Below are 16,662 nucleotides of genomic sequence, written 5' to 3'. Positions count from 1 at the left end.
GTGCGGTGTGATTCCTGGCCGCGGCTGTCGTGGTGCGGCATGGCGCATGGGGTAGAGGGTGTCGGCGGCGGGGTCGTGCGTGTGGTGCACGCCTGGGTTGGCCCGTGGCTCCGGTGTGGGGGGCTGCTCACGGCCATGGCTGCCATGGTGGCCGATCTGGGTTGGCCAGATCTGGCGTCCTACGCTGCGGGTGGCCCGGGATGCTCGCAGGCGGTGGTTGCTTCCCTTTCCTGGGGGCTTGGCTTTGCTCTGTGTATGACAATGTCATGGTGGGAGCACCATGGTTGCACTTGTAGAACATGCTGCTACAGTCGCTCGGGAGGCTGCGGGGTGCGGGTGGTGGTGATTCCTCCCTTCTCGTAGGTTCGGGCCGGTGGCACGGGATGGTCGCGCGGGCGGAGATGGTCAGGACTTGGGACTCATTCTCGGGTGGATCAGATTGGTGCACGAGGCGGGTCGGAGCTCCTGTTCCGTAGTAGGCGATAGGGGGCTCGGTCCCTGTGGTGCCCGCGGGCGGTGAGGTCTCTCTCCCTGTGGGTGCTGTGGTCGTTGGTGGTGGTCAGGACATGGCTACTCCGTCAGGCTAATTGGCGTCGAAGGCCACGGGCTTCGTCATGCGAGCTTGCTCAGCGACGACCGTCAGTAGTCATGGGGTTGGTCCCCGGGAATGGCTAGAGACGCAGGCATGGGCGCCATCGTGGAGGCGTTGACCCATATTTCGTGCGTAATGCTAGTCTATGAGTGAAAAGAGGCGCCTTCTACTCTTCCTACTGTAGTTGGTGCATCATGATGTGGGCGGTTGGTGATGTCTGGGACAAGAATGTCGGGGCAGCCGCCCCAGATGGTAGTCTACATGGTTGGCTCTCTCGCGAGTGCCATGTTTGTGGTGGTGGCTTTCCCTCTTGGTCGTGTGAGCGGCAAAGAGGTGTAGCGGCAGATAGGCGCACTCTCTGTCATTGGTAGTGGCGTCACCCCGATACGGATTTGGGGCGATATGTTTTCGTCACACTTGTCCTGAAGACTTTGTGGTGGCACCGGGGAGTTGTCGAGTGAAAGCTCTGTGCTTTGTCCCCGATGACGGCGACGCTTGCGGACCACTCTCTTCTTGAAGACTTATTCGTGGTGCTCCTATCTGTGGCACGATTCCGGGTGAAGACCCTTGTCCGGTGTGGACTCGGCAGCGGTGTCACTTAGCATTGTATTCTCTCCTGGGGCGGGTTGCCGTCAAGCTTAGGTGTTATTGGGCGTGGCATGGTGTTGCACTCAGATCTTCTTATGTCCCTTTAGGTAGTGTAGTCGTTTGCTTCCTGTGTGATCCGATTATCTTGGGATCAGCATTGTATGAGAATGACCTCACGACCTTATATTGTTTGGACGTATACTTTGTTTGGTTGTTGCTTTATCTATAATAAAGCGGGGCAGAATCCGGTTTCGAAAGAACGACCAGTGCACTAGAGCAGCAATTGTAGCTAATGAAGAGAAGCGTATATCAAAGGATCCATCCTATAGACACATGAACGAAGACTGGATCCACGCAGATCCACCGAAAACAAACACTGACGAAATCCCACAAGATTCACCGGAGACACCTTCACACGCTCTTTGACGATGGAAGACGCACCGTTGGGACGAGGGCTAGGTGGGAGAAGTTTATTCCATCTTCAGGGAGCCACCGCCACATTGCCTTTCTCGGCAGGACACAAACCCTCAACAGACTAAAAAACACCTAAAATCGAAGTAGAAGCCCTCCCACCGACAAGGGCCGGAATCTATCGTGCCTCCATAACTCTAAAACTACAGAAGTCGAGGCGGACGATGCAGGATACAAATCAAGGGAATCATCTCGTTTTTTTAAACAATTATTCCTACCCCCTTCTATTCGAAAAAAAACTACCCCCTTCGATTCACATTGTAATAGTAGTGCATGTCTACCGTTGTTTACCTGACAACAGAATCCACTCTAAAATGAACAAGCTCTTTGATCTAATATTGGTTTCTACTATATCAAAATCAAACTATACATAGTCAATTACCTCCTATTATAATCCGCGAATTCTAAGTTCTTTTCTTGCAAAAAGTTCTAGACTATTGTTGTGTTGTACTCTAATCCTCCTCGATCATTAACTGGAGTGTGACAACTAATTACTGCGTGCATATATGCATTCTTGCAATGCGCTGTACTGACACTTTCCCCGGCTTTGCAGGCACTGTCGGTCCTACTGTGGTTGCTTGTTGTCGATTTATTCAGAGGACATGGTCGTTTGATATATTCTGTGGCCATATTGAAGGCCTTTTTCATTGGCGCGATGTGGAGCTCATTGGCGTGATGTGTCAAAGCCTTCGAAAATCACCAGCATTGGGCCAATTGAACACATGGCCTATACTTTGGCTTAACTTGCTTTATTTTCTACTCATTATCAGACATCCGATATGTCCGGCCTCGGTCGGACAATCGATTTTCAATCTTTTGTTTGTCCATCGATCTTGTGTCTGAACATATACCGTGTTAATAATATACGTAAGACATTAAGCGCACGTCAATGCGTTTATCAAAAGATTCATTCTGTTCAACCTAGCGGCTTATGTTGATGTATTCCAAAAATGCTGAGTAAAGCAATTGGAAATGATTTGGTCAGGGGGTTGCTCTGCTCCAAGGAGTGTCAACAGCGTGCAGTGTGCTGATCATACCATTTTTGTTGTTGGAATACACCGTCCTTTATCAAGTAATGCCCAGCCACCGAACACTGCAGGTCTGCAGCAGCGTAGCCACACGCACGAAGCAATGTCGCAAACCCCATCCACGCCGCCAAGTGACAAATTGTGCCAAACTGAATCTGATAACGCAACGCCTCACCACCTCACCGTTTCACTGTGCAGCCGCACCACAGACGCCACGATCCCCCAACCTCGGCTATTGCATTGCACGACGCTGTCATGCCATTGGGGCCCCAGCCGCCGGGCATCGCTCTCGAGTGCCAGCCACAGTGCATACACCGTGCACTACAATCGTGCAATCGACTTTGGCATGCAGTGCATTATTCCTGAGATGGGATGATCGGCTCCTGGAAGTCTTGCATGGGCGTGTTCACTCTACAAAAATTTGCAATTTAGAATTTATACTACCTCGTGTTCACGCATAAAATTTTGCTAAAAGTAAATTCAATTTTGGCCAACATTGTCCACATACGGAGGATCTACTTTGACCTTGTTGGCAAACCGAAACTTACAAGTAGAGCTTTCACACTATAGTTTTCACGAAATTATTTGATATTTGGCGTTGTCCGTGTGCCTAAGGGTAAGGGGCAACTACGGCCCATAATTTGTGCAAGTGAGCCCCACGTGTTGGTAGAAACAAGATATGACGTTCATGCTATAAAATTTCTGAAAATTATTTAAAACTAGATACCCTTTACATTGTTGCGGAAATATTTTGCAATATATTTGATTGTATGGAACATGAATATTTTGAGTAATAATATGATAACTAAACTCCCTCATTATCAAAATACAAGGCGTTTTTTGACACTATGTATCAAAATATATGTTTTTTGACAGTAGAGTTAGTATATGCTTGATTGTCTTTGATTATTATATAGTTGTAAAATATTTATTAAATGTAAATAGCATAATATAATGAAAATTATTATGCATGTTTGCATGTTGAGGTGTGCCTTTTCATATGCGTGATTGAAAATCATTTAAAACTAGATGATACCCTGCACGTTGTTGCGGAAATATTTTGTAATATATTTGATTGTATGGAACATGATTGATACCCTGCACACTGTTGCGAAAATATTTTGTAATATATTTAATTGTATGGAACATGATTATTTGGATTAATAATATGAATAACTAAAACTAAAAAATGCATATGTTTGTTGTGTTTGATTATTGTATTGCAAAGTAATTACTGAATGTAAATAGCATAGTAGAATGAAAATTCTTACGCAGGTTTACATGTTGAGGTGTGCCTTTTCTTATGCTTGATTGCATATTGAGGCGAGCCATTTTCCATGCATGTTACTTGATGAGGTGGCATGCTTGCATATTGAGATAAATAGGAGTGGAGGCTACCTATTTAGATATAGAAGAGTAATAATATGACATCCAAAATTAAAAATACATATGCTTGATTGTGTTTGATTATTGTATAATTGTAAATATTTAGTTAATTTAAATAGCATAATATAATGAAAATTCTTATGCATGTTTGCATGTTGAGGTGTGCCTTGTCTTATGCATGATTGGAAAATATTTAAAACTAAATAATACCATACACGTTGTTGCAAAAACATTTTACGATATATTTGATTGTATGAGACATGAATATTTGAAGTAATAATATGATAACTAAAATTGAAAATGCATATGTTTGATTGTGGTATACTATTGTATAATGATAATATAGTTATAAAATGTAAACAACATAATAGAATGAAAATTCTTATGTAGGTTTGCATGTTAAGGGCTACCTTTTCTTATGCATGATTGCATATTGGGGTGAGCCTTTTTCCATGCATATTGCTAGGTGAGGTGACATGTTTGCATGTTCTGAGAAATAAGTTAGTGGGGACTGGTTATTTGGATATAGAAGATAGAAAATATAGGCACCATCCACATGTAAAGGAGCAACTTTGAACTTATTCGAAAATTAGTTCGTGCAAGCGGCCTGATATACTTGTAAAAGTGTCTTTCATAAAACTTCTATATTCAAATTATGAACCACACATTCACACTGCAAAATTTTGGCGAAAGTATTGCAAATTCTATATTGTGGGCTTATTAGCGAATTAATTCATGCAAATGGTCCCATGTGCTTTTGCAAGTGTATTTTGTAAAGCTTCGCTATTCAAATTTTCAACCTCCCGTTCACGCCATAACAATTTCACTAAACTATTTGAAACTTTTGGAGATGATTTGGTGCACTGAGGAGAAACTCTGCACATTTTAGCTAGTCCATGTGTGCATGTAGGTCTCATGAGTGTGTTGTTCCCACAAATTTCATTTAGTTCATTGCTGATAGAAAAAAACTGGCTTCGTCTAGTCTAATTCGCTGGAATTGGATTTGGAAATTATAACTGCAATTCTTGTGCCAGCAAACCACCCCCATTTTTATGTTTTAGTTTCAATTCTTAAATTATAGTTCTAACTTGCTTTTTTTTACGGAAGCTCGTCAAGAGGGCAGGACCGTCCTGCAATTTTGTAAAGAAGAATAGAGTTTTGCCATGTTTATAAGGGAAATTAGGCCGAAAAGCACACAAATCCTTGATTGATTAAAGGACAATCAAGAGAAAACCCTGACATTGGGCACACCAAAAGAACAGGAAAACCACAAAGCCACAACTGTCTAACTCAAGCCCTATCGCCTACTCGACCGCTATCCAGAGAGAAGTGAGCGAGCTCTTTGGAGATGCCTTCCGGAAGGAAACACGTCGCCGTCAGGCGTTGTCTTCATCGTCATCGATCCCTGTTAATCAATAAATCTTTCGCCTATAAAACGCCCACGCCTCCCTTCCAAACCTCGAAAAAGGTTCGACCACACTAACAACCACCACATCAACCTAAGGAACGACCAAACACAACCTACTAGAGACGAGGAACACTTCGGCGACGATTCCAAAGGAAAAGGTGCCACCATTTCATCATCGTTGGTTACTGATCCCCATCGGAAGCAAGGCTTTCACCCAGAGCCCTTCGTCCCTCGACCTCACCAAGCCCCGGGGAAGGAGCCCAACCATTGCCACCGAAGACCACCGGCAACAACAAACCATGGTTGTAATAGCCCTAGAGTAATCCCCTAAACCTTTGGATGTTATTATATTGTATGAATCATCATGACATCATGCCACCATTGCATTGCATTAACTTAACTTTAACATGTTAATCACCACACAAGTTTTGATAATTCAAACCCTAATTAATATTGTTATTATTATTTATATTATGGGTTTTGTACCACCTTGTTCCTTTTGGCCCCTCTAGTTCAAGATTGTCGATGAGTGATAGTTGATATCGAAACTAGGAAGAGTTCTTAGATTGTTCGGCCAGGTCTGAGTTTGGGTGAGAAGTTGTGGATGTGACCGGGTCTAAGTCCAACCACCAGACACGCTGGGTAAGGTAGTTAAATGGGTTCTTCTAGAGGTCAGATCTCCAATTCCGGAGTAGGTGGCATGATGGTCCCTGTTCTACCGGTCCTGACACTCGTCCTTGATGTAATGTGATTAATGTAATGCAATTTTGTAATATGGATGCATGTTTGAATGTTGATACATCAATTTATATATGTGATACAATATGATGATCAAGTGCAAAATGCTCCACGATAGCAAAAACATTGTCGTGGCAGCGTTTTTTCTCAAGGCTGGAATGTTACCAGTGACGAACTTAAAAAAGGCCTGGCCACTAGTAAGCTAGTAAACTATGGTGGGTGCTTGAGCTCGGGGGCGGTACCGAGGGGGGACAAGCGGTAGCCATCACCCCCCCTCCTAAAACGTTTACTTCAAATTACTTGCAATTAAGAACAATTGGCCCCTGCCAATAATGCCACATAGGCTTGAAGCCCAATAACTGCATTAATGAAAAAAGAAGAAACTTACTAGAAAGGAGCTGAGGTACTAGTCGATCCAACCAGTTATTGAGTAGATCCTCTCGGTGTCGCCAGCGGTTTGAGAAGGGAAAAAAATTCATTCACCGATAAGGATGCAACTTATCTATGCTGGTGCTACCACGCCTCACTTTGCAACCGTGCGTGCAACGTCGAATGGAGATTGTGTGGTTATTGGCTAGTTTCTCCTTTCACTAATGTGTACAGAATAATGTTGGTATGCATATTATAATGTTTTTCTTAACTTGGATGGAACTAGCTCATATGCGTGATATTTTCTTTATCCTCACCAATAAGTATTAGGCATCACACACTAATACTATAATTCCACTATCCGAACTGGGTGGTATGGCTAAGTTTGAAGTTTATAAAGCAATCAAAGAGGAGCTAGTGGAAATAATAACAATCACTCTAATCAAACAAATGAGCACCCTGGAACTAGATGATTGTGCACGTTACATTATTTTTTTTTGTCTCTTCGTGCCCCCTTCCAACCCATATCTAAATCTCGGCCCTCCTCTGCTGGAAGTAGCCTGTCATTGCTAAGAGACTACCGGTGACGAACATACTTACTGTCGCTAGTGCCGGGAGATCAGTGAATGATGCCCTCCATTATCTCGCTTGTCATTGAAGGACCTTTTGTGTGCTAGCCTATTTTGTAGTACTAGGGTGCATTTGGTTACCTGCATAACCCCCAAATAGGGCCACTGGGTGCAAAAAAATCACGTTGGGTAGCATACTAGGGGCCCAAACAAGGCCACTGGGTGCAAAAAATCACGTTTGGTAGCATACTAGGGGCCCTGACTGGCACACGCACTGACCTTAAAGCAGCCCACAGCCTGGCTCGCTAGGAACACTCGAATCAACCGTTGAATTGGGCGCAAGAAGGTGAACGACGTGCGTGGTGATGTAGGGGGGACCAGGCACATAGATGGTGGGAGGCTGAAATGTGCCAACACGGGATGGCGCGAAATCTAGCCTCACCCCATTACTCGCTCACAACTTGCTCTTGGACTAGCTCTTAGTTCTTGGCACTGGCGGCGGCGGCGACTTAGATATGCGCAAGCAGCAGCGGCGACAACATCACTCTCCAGCAGCAAGAGATGCTTCTCCCCTTATTCTTGGCCTCTGTCTCGTCCTCCTCGTCTCACCCATGCCCCCCTCCCGTCCTCCTTGTCGTCTCCAAAGCAGGTATCGTACACCCCCCTCCTCTGTTCGTTTGCTAGGAATGAATTGGGTTAGATTTGGCCATTTCTTACCGACTCATCGATGTCTAGGACGGTACGGACGAACAAACGAAGCTGGTAATTCAGTCAGCATCACTCATAGCAGTGATTCAAGCGTGGATGATTTTCATTTACCAAAGAGCATTTCCTCGTAGTGAACAGCCTATCATTAGGTATGGTCCACTGTTCATCCGAGATAGGTGTCCTGGACTAGGGGGTACTCACCATGACGTCTCTCGACCCGGAGGGCTGGGCCGGGGACCCCCCGTGGCGGTTAATTACTGGGCCTCTTCGAGCAAACCATGGCCATTGGACTGTGATACGTCTCCAACGTATCTATAATTTATGAAGTATTCATGCTACTATATTATCCTTCTAGGATGTTTTATATGCATTTATATGCTATTTTATATGATTTTTGGGACTAACCTATTAACCTAGAGCCTAGTGCCAGTTTCTGTTTTTCCTTGTTTTTGAGTATCGCAGAAAAGGAAAACCAAATGGAGTCCAATTGACCTGAAACTTGACGGAGCTTATTTTTGGACCAGAAGAAGGCCATGGAGTAAAAGAGTTGGGCCAGAAGAGTCCCGGGCTGCCCACGAGGGTGGGAGGCGCGCCCACCCCCCTGGGCGTGCCCCCCTACCTCGTGGACAGCCTGGAGACCCCCCTGACTTGTTCTCGATGCCAAAACCTCTTTTATATACAGAAACCACCAGAACATAACCTAGATTGGGAGTTCCGCCGCCGCAAGCCTCTGTAGCCCCCGAAAACCAATCTAGACCCGTTCCGGCACCCTACCGGAGGGGGGATCCCTCACCGGTGGCCATCTTCATCATCCCGGCGCTCTCCATGACGAGGAGGGAGTAGTTCACCCTCGGGGCTGAGGGTATGTACCAGTAGCTATGTGTTTGATCTCTCTCTCTCTCTCTCTCTCTCTCTCTCTCTCTCGTGTTCTTGATTTGGCACGATCTTGATGTATCGCGAGCTTTGCTATTATACTTGGATCTTATGATGTTTCTCCCCCTCTACTCTCTTGTAATGGATTGAGTTTTCCCTTTGAAGTTATCTTATCGGATTGAGTCTTTAAGGATTTGAGAACACTTGATGTATGTCTTGCATGTGCTTATCTGTGGTGACAATGGGATATCACGTGATCTACTTGATGTATGTTTTGGTGATCAACTTGCGGGTTCAGTGACCTTGTGAACTTATGCATAGGGGTTGGCACACGTTTTCGTCTTGACTCTCCGGTAGAAACTTTGGGGCACTCTTTGAAGTTCTTTGTGTTGGTTGAATAGATGAATCTGAGATTGTGTGATGCATATCGTATAATCATACCCACGGATACTTGAGGTGACATTGGAGTATCTAGGTGACATTAGGGTTTTGATTGATTTGTGTCTTAAGGTGTTATTCTAGTACGAACTCTAGGATAGCTTGAATGGAAAGAATAGCTTCGTGTTATTTTACTACGGACTCTTGAATAGATCGATCAGAAAGAATAACTTTGAGGTGGTTTCGTACCCTACAATAATCTCTTCGTTTGTTCTCCGCTATTAGTGACTTTGGAGTGACTCTTTGTTGCATGTTGAGGGATAGTTATATGATCCAATTATGTTATTATTGTTGAGAGAACTTGCACTAGTGAAAGTATGAACCCTAGGCCTTGTTTCCTAGCATTGCAATACCGTTTACGCTCACTTTTATCGCTTGTTACCATGCTATTTTTATATTTTCAGATTACAAATACTCATATCTATCATCCATATTGCACTTGTATCACCATCTCTTCGCCGAACTAGTGCACCTATACAATTTACCATTGTATTGGCTGTGTTGGGGACACAAGAGACTCTTTGTTATTTGGTTGCAGAGTTGCTTGAGAGAGACCATCTTCATCCTACGCCTCCCATGGATCGATAAACCTTAGGTCATCCACTTGAGGGAAATTTGCTACTGTCCTACAAACCTCTACACTTGGAGGCCCAACAACGTCTACAAGAAGAAGGTTGCGTAGTAGACATCAAGCAGTTTCTGGCGCCGTTGCCGGGGAGGTGAGTGCTTGAAGGTATATCTTTAGATCTTGCAATCGAATCCTTTAGTTTCTTGTTTTATCACTAGTTTAGTTTATAAAAGAAAACTAAAAAAATGGAATTGAGGGTGCCTCATATGCTTCATCTTTTCAATATCTTTCATGAAAATAAGGATTCCGATAATTGTGCTCAATTGCTAGAGGAAGAATGCATTAGAATGTTTGACACTAAATCTTTGAATGATGAGCATGATTGCAATGTTGTTAGTATGAACTCTTTGAATATCCATAGTACTAATGATGATTGCACTAGTTATGGCGAAAATGTCTCTTATAAGCATGTCATTTTTTGTGGAGTGCATAGAGTTTGCAAGTACACACCAAATAGGGAAGATAGATTTTGCAAGAGGCATAAGTATTTAGAAACTAAATGGTTGCAAGAGAGGCTAGGTGCCTGTGCTGAAAATTTAAAATTTCTTTGCCATTCTTGTGAACTTTGCAATGAACGTGATCGTTTAAATCCCCAATGCAAATTGTTTCATGATCATATCGTGTCCAAAAATTGCGATGACTTGATTTCCCTTGCACATCATGAACTTAGTTTGGTTTTGGGTTATGAAGAAATGAAACGTATAACTAAGGATATGCCAGAATTTGTCCTTGATAAAGTTCTTGATTTTGATCTAGAAGAAATTTTTATGTATTGTGCGGTGAATTGCATTGAAAATTCTTATATTGCCAATTACATAAAGAAAATAAAACAAATAGAAGATGAAGAGAATACTAATGAAAGCGAAGAGACTTCCCAATATCCTCCTATTATTTCTTATGATGAATCAGGTAACGAGGAGGAGCTTTCTATTCAACCAATCTCATTAATAAGGAGCTCAAAAGAGAGAGTTAAACCCACACATGATGTGAAGAAGAAAAAGAAAAGACGGAGAAGCAAAGGTAGAGAGGTATCCCTCCCAAATGATGTTGCTCCTACTACTCATTGTGATGATGATAATTGCTATACTATTGGTGCTATCCATACTATTAATGATGAGAGTGATTATTCTTATGATATGAAAAGGCCCAAGCTTGGGGATGCTATGCTTGATGAGAATGACATGTTTGAGAATATATTTGCTGCAATTAATGTTTGTCCCAAGCTTGGGGGTGCTATGTTTAATGAAGATGATATTTTTAGCCTCCCAAGTTTTGATGAGCAAATTTATTATGATGATAGCATGCCTCCTACTTATGATGATTATTCTGATGAAACTTATGCTATAAAAAGTAGTGATGATTATATTTATAAAAATTGTTATGATTATGATTACCCTTTTTCTGAACATTACTCTTTTAATATGGAAACAATTTATAGTATTCGAGTTTCTTATGATACTCCCACTATTCCGAATGAGAAGAATTTTGCTTATGTTGAGAGTAATAAAATTTCTATGCTTATGGATCATGAAAAGAATGCTTTATGTGATAGTTATATTGTTGAACTCATTCATGATGCTACTGAAAATTATTACGAGGGAGTAATATATGCTTGTAATAATTGCAATAATATCAAGTTTCCTTTGTATGTGCTTAAAGTTTTGAAGTTATGCTTGTTTTGCCTTCCTATGCTAGTTGATTATTGTTCCCATAAGTTGTTTGCTCACAAAATCCCTATGCATAGGTGATAACCCACAAGTATAGGGGATCGCAACAGTTTTCGAGGGTAGAGTATTCAACCCAAATTTATTGATTCGACACAAGGGGAGCCAAAGAATATTCTCAAGTATTAGCAGTTGGGTTGTCAATTCAACCACACATGGATAACTTAATATTTGCAGCAAAGTATTTAGTAGCAAAGTAGTATGGAAGTAACGGTAATGGTGGCAAAAGTAACAGTGATAGTATTGTAGTGATTGTAACAGTGGCAACAGTAAAGTAACTAAGAGAAGAAAAATATGTGAAAAGCTCGTAGGCATTGGATCGGTGATGGAGAATTATGCCGGATGCGATTATTCATGCAACAGTTATAACATAGGGTGACACGGAACTAGCTCCAATTCATCAATGTAATGTAGGCACGTATTCCGAATATAGTCATACGTGCTTATGGAAAAGAACTTGCATGACATCTTTTGTCCTACCCTCCCGTGGCAGCGGGGTTGAAAGATCGTGGATGTCGCCTAGAGGGGGGGGGGTGAATAGGCGCTTTAAAATAATTACGGTTGAGGCTTGAACAAATGCGGAATAAACCTAGCGGTTAATTTGTCAAGCACAAAACCTACAACAACTAGGCTCACCTATGTGCACCAACAACTTATGTTAAGCAAGAAAAACTACTTAGGTGATAGCAAGATATATGACAAGAAACAATATGGCTATCACAAAGTAAAGTGCATAAGTAAAGGGCTCGGGTAAGAGATAACCGAGGCACGCGGAGACGACGATGTATCCCGAAGTTCACACCCTTGCGGATGCTAATCTCCGTTTGGAGCGGTGTGGAGGCACAATGCTCCCCAAGAAGCCACTAGGGCCACCGTAATCTCCTCACGCCCTCGCACAATGCAAGTGCCGTGATTCCACTAAGGGACCCTTGAGGGCGGTCACCAAACCCGTACAAATGGCAACCCTTGGGGGCGGTCGCCGAACCCGTACACTTTGGCAGCCCTTGGGGGCGGTCACCGGTACCCGTTAAATTGCTCGGGGCGATCTCCACAACCTAATTGGAGACCCCGACGCTTGCCCGGAGCTTTACACCACAATGATTGAGCTCCGAACACCACCAACCGTCTAGGGCGCCCAAGCACCCAAGAGGAACAAGCTCAAGGGTACCAAGCACCCAAGAGTAATAAGCTTCTCAACTTGTAACTTCCACGTATCACCGTAGAGAACTCAAACCGATGCACCAAATGCAATGGCAAGGGCACACGGAGTGCCCAAGTCCTTCTCTCTCAAATCCCACCGAAGCAACTAATGCTAGGGAGTAAAATGAGAGGAAGAACAAGAAGGAGAACACCAAGAACTCCAAGATCTAGATCCAAGGGGTTCCCCTCACATAGAGGAGAAATTGATTGGTGGAAATGTGGATCTAGATCTCCTCTCTCTTTTCCCTCAAAAACTAGCAAGAATCCATGGAGGGATTGAGAGTTAGCAAGCTCGAAGAAGGTCAACAATGGGGGAAGAACACGAGCTCAAAGGATAAGGTTCATTGGGGAAGAAGACCCCTTTTATAGGTGGGGAAAATCCAACCATTATGCTCACAGCCCGCACAGAGCGGTACTACCGCTCGTCCTCATGGTACTACCGCCAGGGGTAGCGGTACTACTGCTTGCGAGCGGTACTAAAAAATACATCCGTGCCTACCACCGTTGGACTTGGGATGAGTTTTTGGTCCGGAGCGGAAGTAGCCACGGAAGTAGCCGCGGTAGTACCGCTCCCAAGAGCGGTAGTAAAAAATTACATCCGCTCCTGTCCGCGGTAGTACTGCTGCAGCCTTTTCAGAACACCAAAACTACCACAACTTCTGCAAACGGACTCCGAATTCGACGAAACCAAGTTTGTTGGAAAGCTAGCGACAAGGGCTAACACAATCTTGATAGAAATAACAATAAAAGCAAATTAGAAAAGGCCCAAGAGAAAATGGTGAGAACCCTTTCTCGAATAAGACCGGTAAAAACTACAACACCAAAAATGCAATAGAAGAGGCATGTGAACTCCGTTTTCGATGAACTCGAGCTTGTCATCAAGATGAACATAAGATCTAAGACTCACAAAGAGAACCAAACAAGAACCGAGAAACATGATGCAAGGATGCAATGGTTTGAGCTCTCTACTAACGATACGATCAAGCTACCAACTTGAGAACCCCCCTTTATAGTACGGCAAACGATCCTATAACCCGGTATCCCAACTACCACCATGAGACCAAGGGCACAACTTTTCCTTGCACATGATCCACTTGAGCTAGATGATGACGATCTTGTCCTCCTTCAGATGGACCACCTTTCTTGATTGTGTTGGATCGATGGAGACTAGATGATTGCTCCCCCATACTCCACTATGGGTGAGCCACTCTTCGGCACATCTTCACAAGTCCATTGACACCACAATGGATGGCAAGCTTCAAGAACTTGATCTCTTCGTGATTCTCCACCTGAACTTGCACACGGAAATCTTGATGACGATCACCACTTGATGTCATCCTTTCCATGGGTTGTATGATATCTTCCTCTTGACGCAAGCCCATGGACACGTACCTAACCCCACATAGAACTCTCACATAGACCATGGGTTAGTACACAAAGTGCAATGGACAATGCTTACCATACCATGGGATCACTTGATCCCTCTCGGTACATCTTTTACGCTTTGTGAGTTGATCAACTTGATTCACTCTTGACTTAGTCTTGATCAACCTTGAATCTTTCCAACTCTCTTCGTTTGGATGATGTCTTGAAGGTAAACATGAATGATCACACAATCTTCTTCTTCAAGACATGCTTGCAATAAGCTCAACACTCACATGACCAATCTTTGGATAATTCCTTAATAGCACCTTGGTCAACACATAAACTCCTTGAAACCAACACATGGACTTCAAGAAATGCCTATGGACAAGTCCTTCAAATATAACTCAATGCAACCATTAGTCCATAGAGAATGTCATCAATTACCAAAACCACACATGGGGGCACCACATGTCCTTTCAATCTCCCCCATTTTGGTAATTGATGACAATCACTTTCAAGAGAGTTTATATAAGGAATTATGCATCACCATGCCATGCAACAACCAATAATGCATGCGTAGGAGATGCATATGCTTAGGAACAAACCAAAGCCAGAAGAGACAACTCTCTAAACTTCTCCACAAAACTCTCTGAAACTTCTCCCCCATTGGCATCGATTGCCAAAATGGGCAAAAAGCTTAAAAGGCCAATATAAATTGTGGTCCTCCATAAATTGTGTATTTCTCAACAAGTGAGTGGAATGCAACACACATATCCAAAGGTAAATACTTGGAGGAACACAAACTATATTGAGGCACAAAGATAGCAAAAGAATGATATGCCACAAAGACATTAAAAAAAGAGAAACAAGCAATCAAGCAATCAAAAGATACCAATTGAAGCAAGAAAACAAAGGATATCAATTGAACCAACTAGACCGAAGATCCTATGAGCCACATGAATAAGGATATTACGATATGAGTAAAGGAGTGTTCTAAAGAAAACTAGAGGAGCTCCCCATGATTTGTGCACACATAAGAATTTTTGTATTTGGATACAAAGTGCACAAAATAGGATCATAGCTCCCCCAAAATCAATAGAAACTTACAACAAGTGCAAGGTAGCAAATAGGAAACAAAGCCTAGGACTTGCAATAAACACATGGTTGAGCAACATGTAAAAGAGGCAACTTAAGAATAGGCTCAACCAAAATGATGTGTGTGAGTCATGGAAAAGCACTTGAGAAGACTAAAATAAGGATGAGCATTAAGCATCAACATAGTCTTGGATAAATGAGATACACGGTGCATGACATGTCCTCCCCACACACACCCAACTAGCAAATGGGTTCACAAGCTCACTAAAAAGATAACAACAAAGCTTGCGACAACCCATGGTGAAGACAGAAGAAGAAAGCCTCATCAAGACGAGGGATACCAATTAAGATGGCAAAAGCCTCATAAGGACAAGCATGAGGAAAATAATCTTCACCACACAAGAGTGCATCAAGATGCAACGAGATAAGATACGCACTCAAGGCAAAAGCTTTCACGGAGCCACCAAAGAAATAACATAAGAAAGAGAAGGTGGACATGAAAGAAAGGATATCATCTAGAGATGTAATTTCTCTCAAGTGTATAAGGTTCTAGGTAGACGAAATCATGATGATATATATCTACAAAGAAGGATGTACACTCGAAATAGTTACAACACTAAGGAACAAGATATCCAAAAGGAAGTCATAGATATACCAATAAGACATTTGCTTGGAAGCATAGCACATGGCTAGATATGGTCTTATTGTATATAAATGAATTCCTACCATACAACCATCAAATACATCACAACTAGCAACATGAGATCATCGTTGAGATGCTTTGAGAAAGGAAACAAGTATCACAAGATGGAACGAATATCATGCCAAGATGCAACCTACACAAGGTTGAATGCAAGAAAAGAATGCATGAATAGATACTTGTTGCCGAGATATCATTGGAAGGATGTAGAAGAAACCAATTAAAGGTAATAGATAGTAGTTCATTGAGCATCCTAGCTTGACTCCAATAAGCACATGGTGACACCACCTTCCTTGTGAGTGAGCTGAGCATCCAATGCATCTCCAATTGTTCCTAGAACAACAACACAAAAAAAATGGTACCCAAACTCATTGGGACCAAAGAGTTAGAAACACCAACAATACATAGGACAAACTCCACATAAATATGTGCATACAAATTTGAACATAAATATCATGCACATCTCATCCAATTTGAGACTTGGTGGAGTTTACCTTATATATTGGGTCAAAGAAAGAAACCATGCAAAAGAAAATACATGAAGTAAATATGCAAGCTAAAGACTTTCAAGAACCAACACCAAATGAAAAAGGAATACCAAGTGAAAAGGATACCAAAAGGAGAAACCATCACTTGGAAGATATACATCAAGGAATGAAATATCCATTGGCACACTCAAAAAGAAAGATGTGAAACTCACAAAAGAGAGAATGGTTCCAAACAAACCTCGTGCTCTACAAAGTTTCATGATGGCACAAAGTACCAAAAATAAACGGTTTGCA

This window comes from Aegilops tauschii, chromosome 4 (assembly GCF_002575655.3).
Source record: "Aegilops tauschii subsp. strangulata cultivar AL8/78 chromosome 4, Aet v6.0, whole genome shotgun sequence".
In the NCBI taxonomy this organism is placed as follows: domain Eukaryota; kingdom Viridiplantae; phylum Streptophyta; class Magnoliopsida; order Poales; family Poaceae; genus Aegilops; species Aegilops tauschii.
This window is presented reverse-complemented; position numbering follows the sequence as displayed.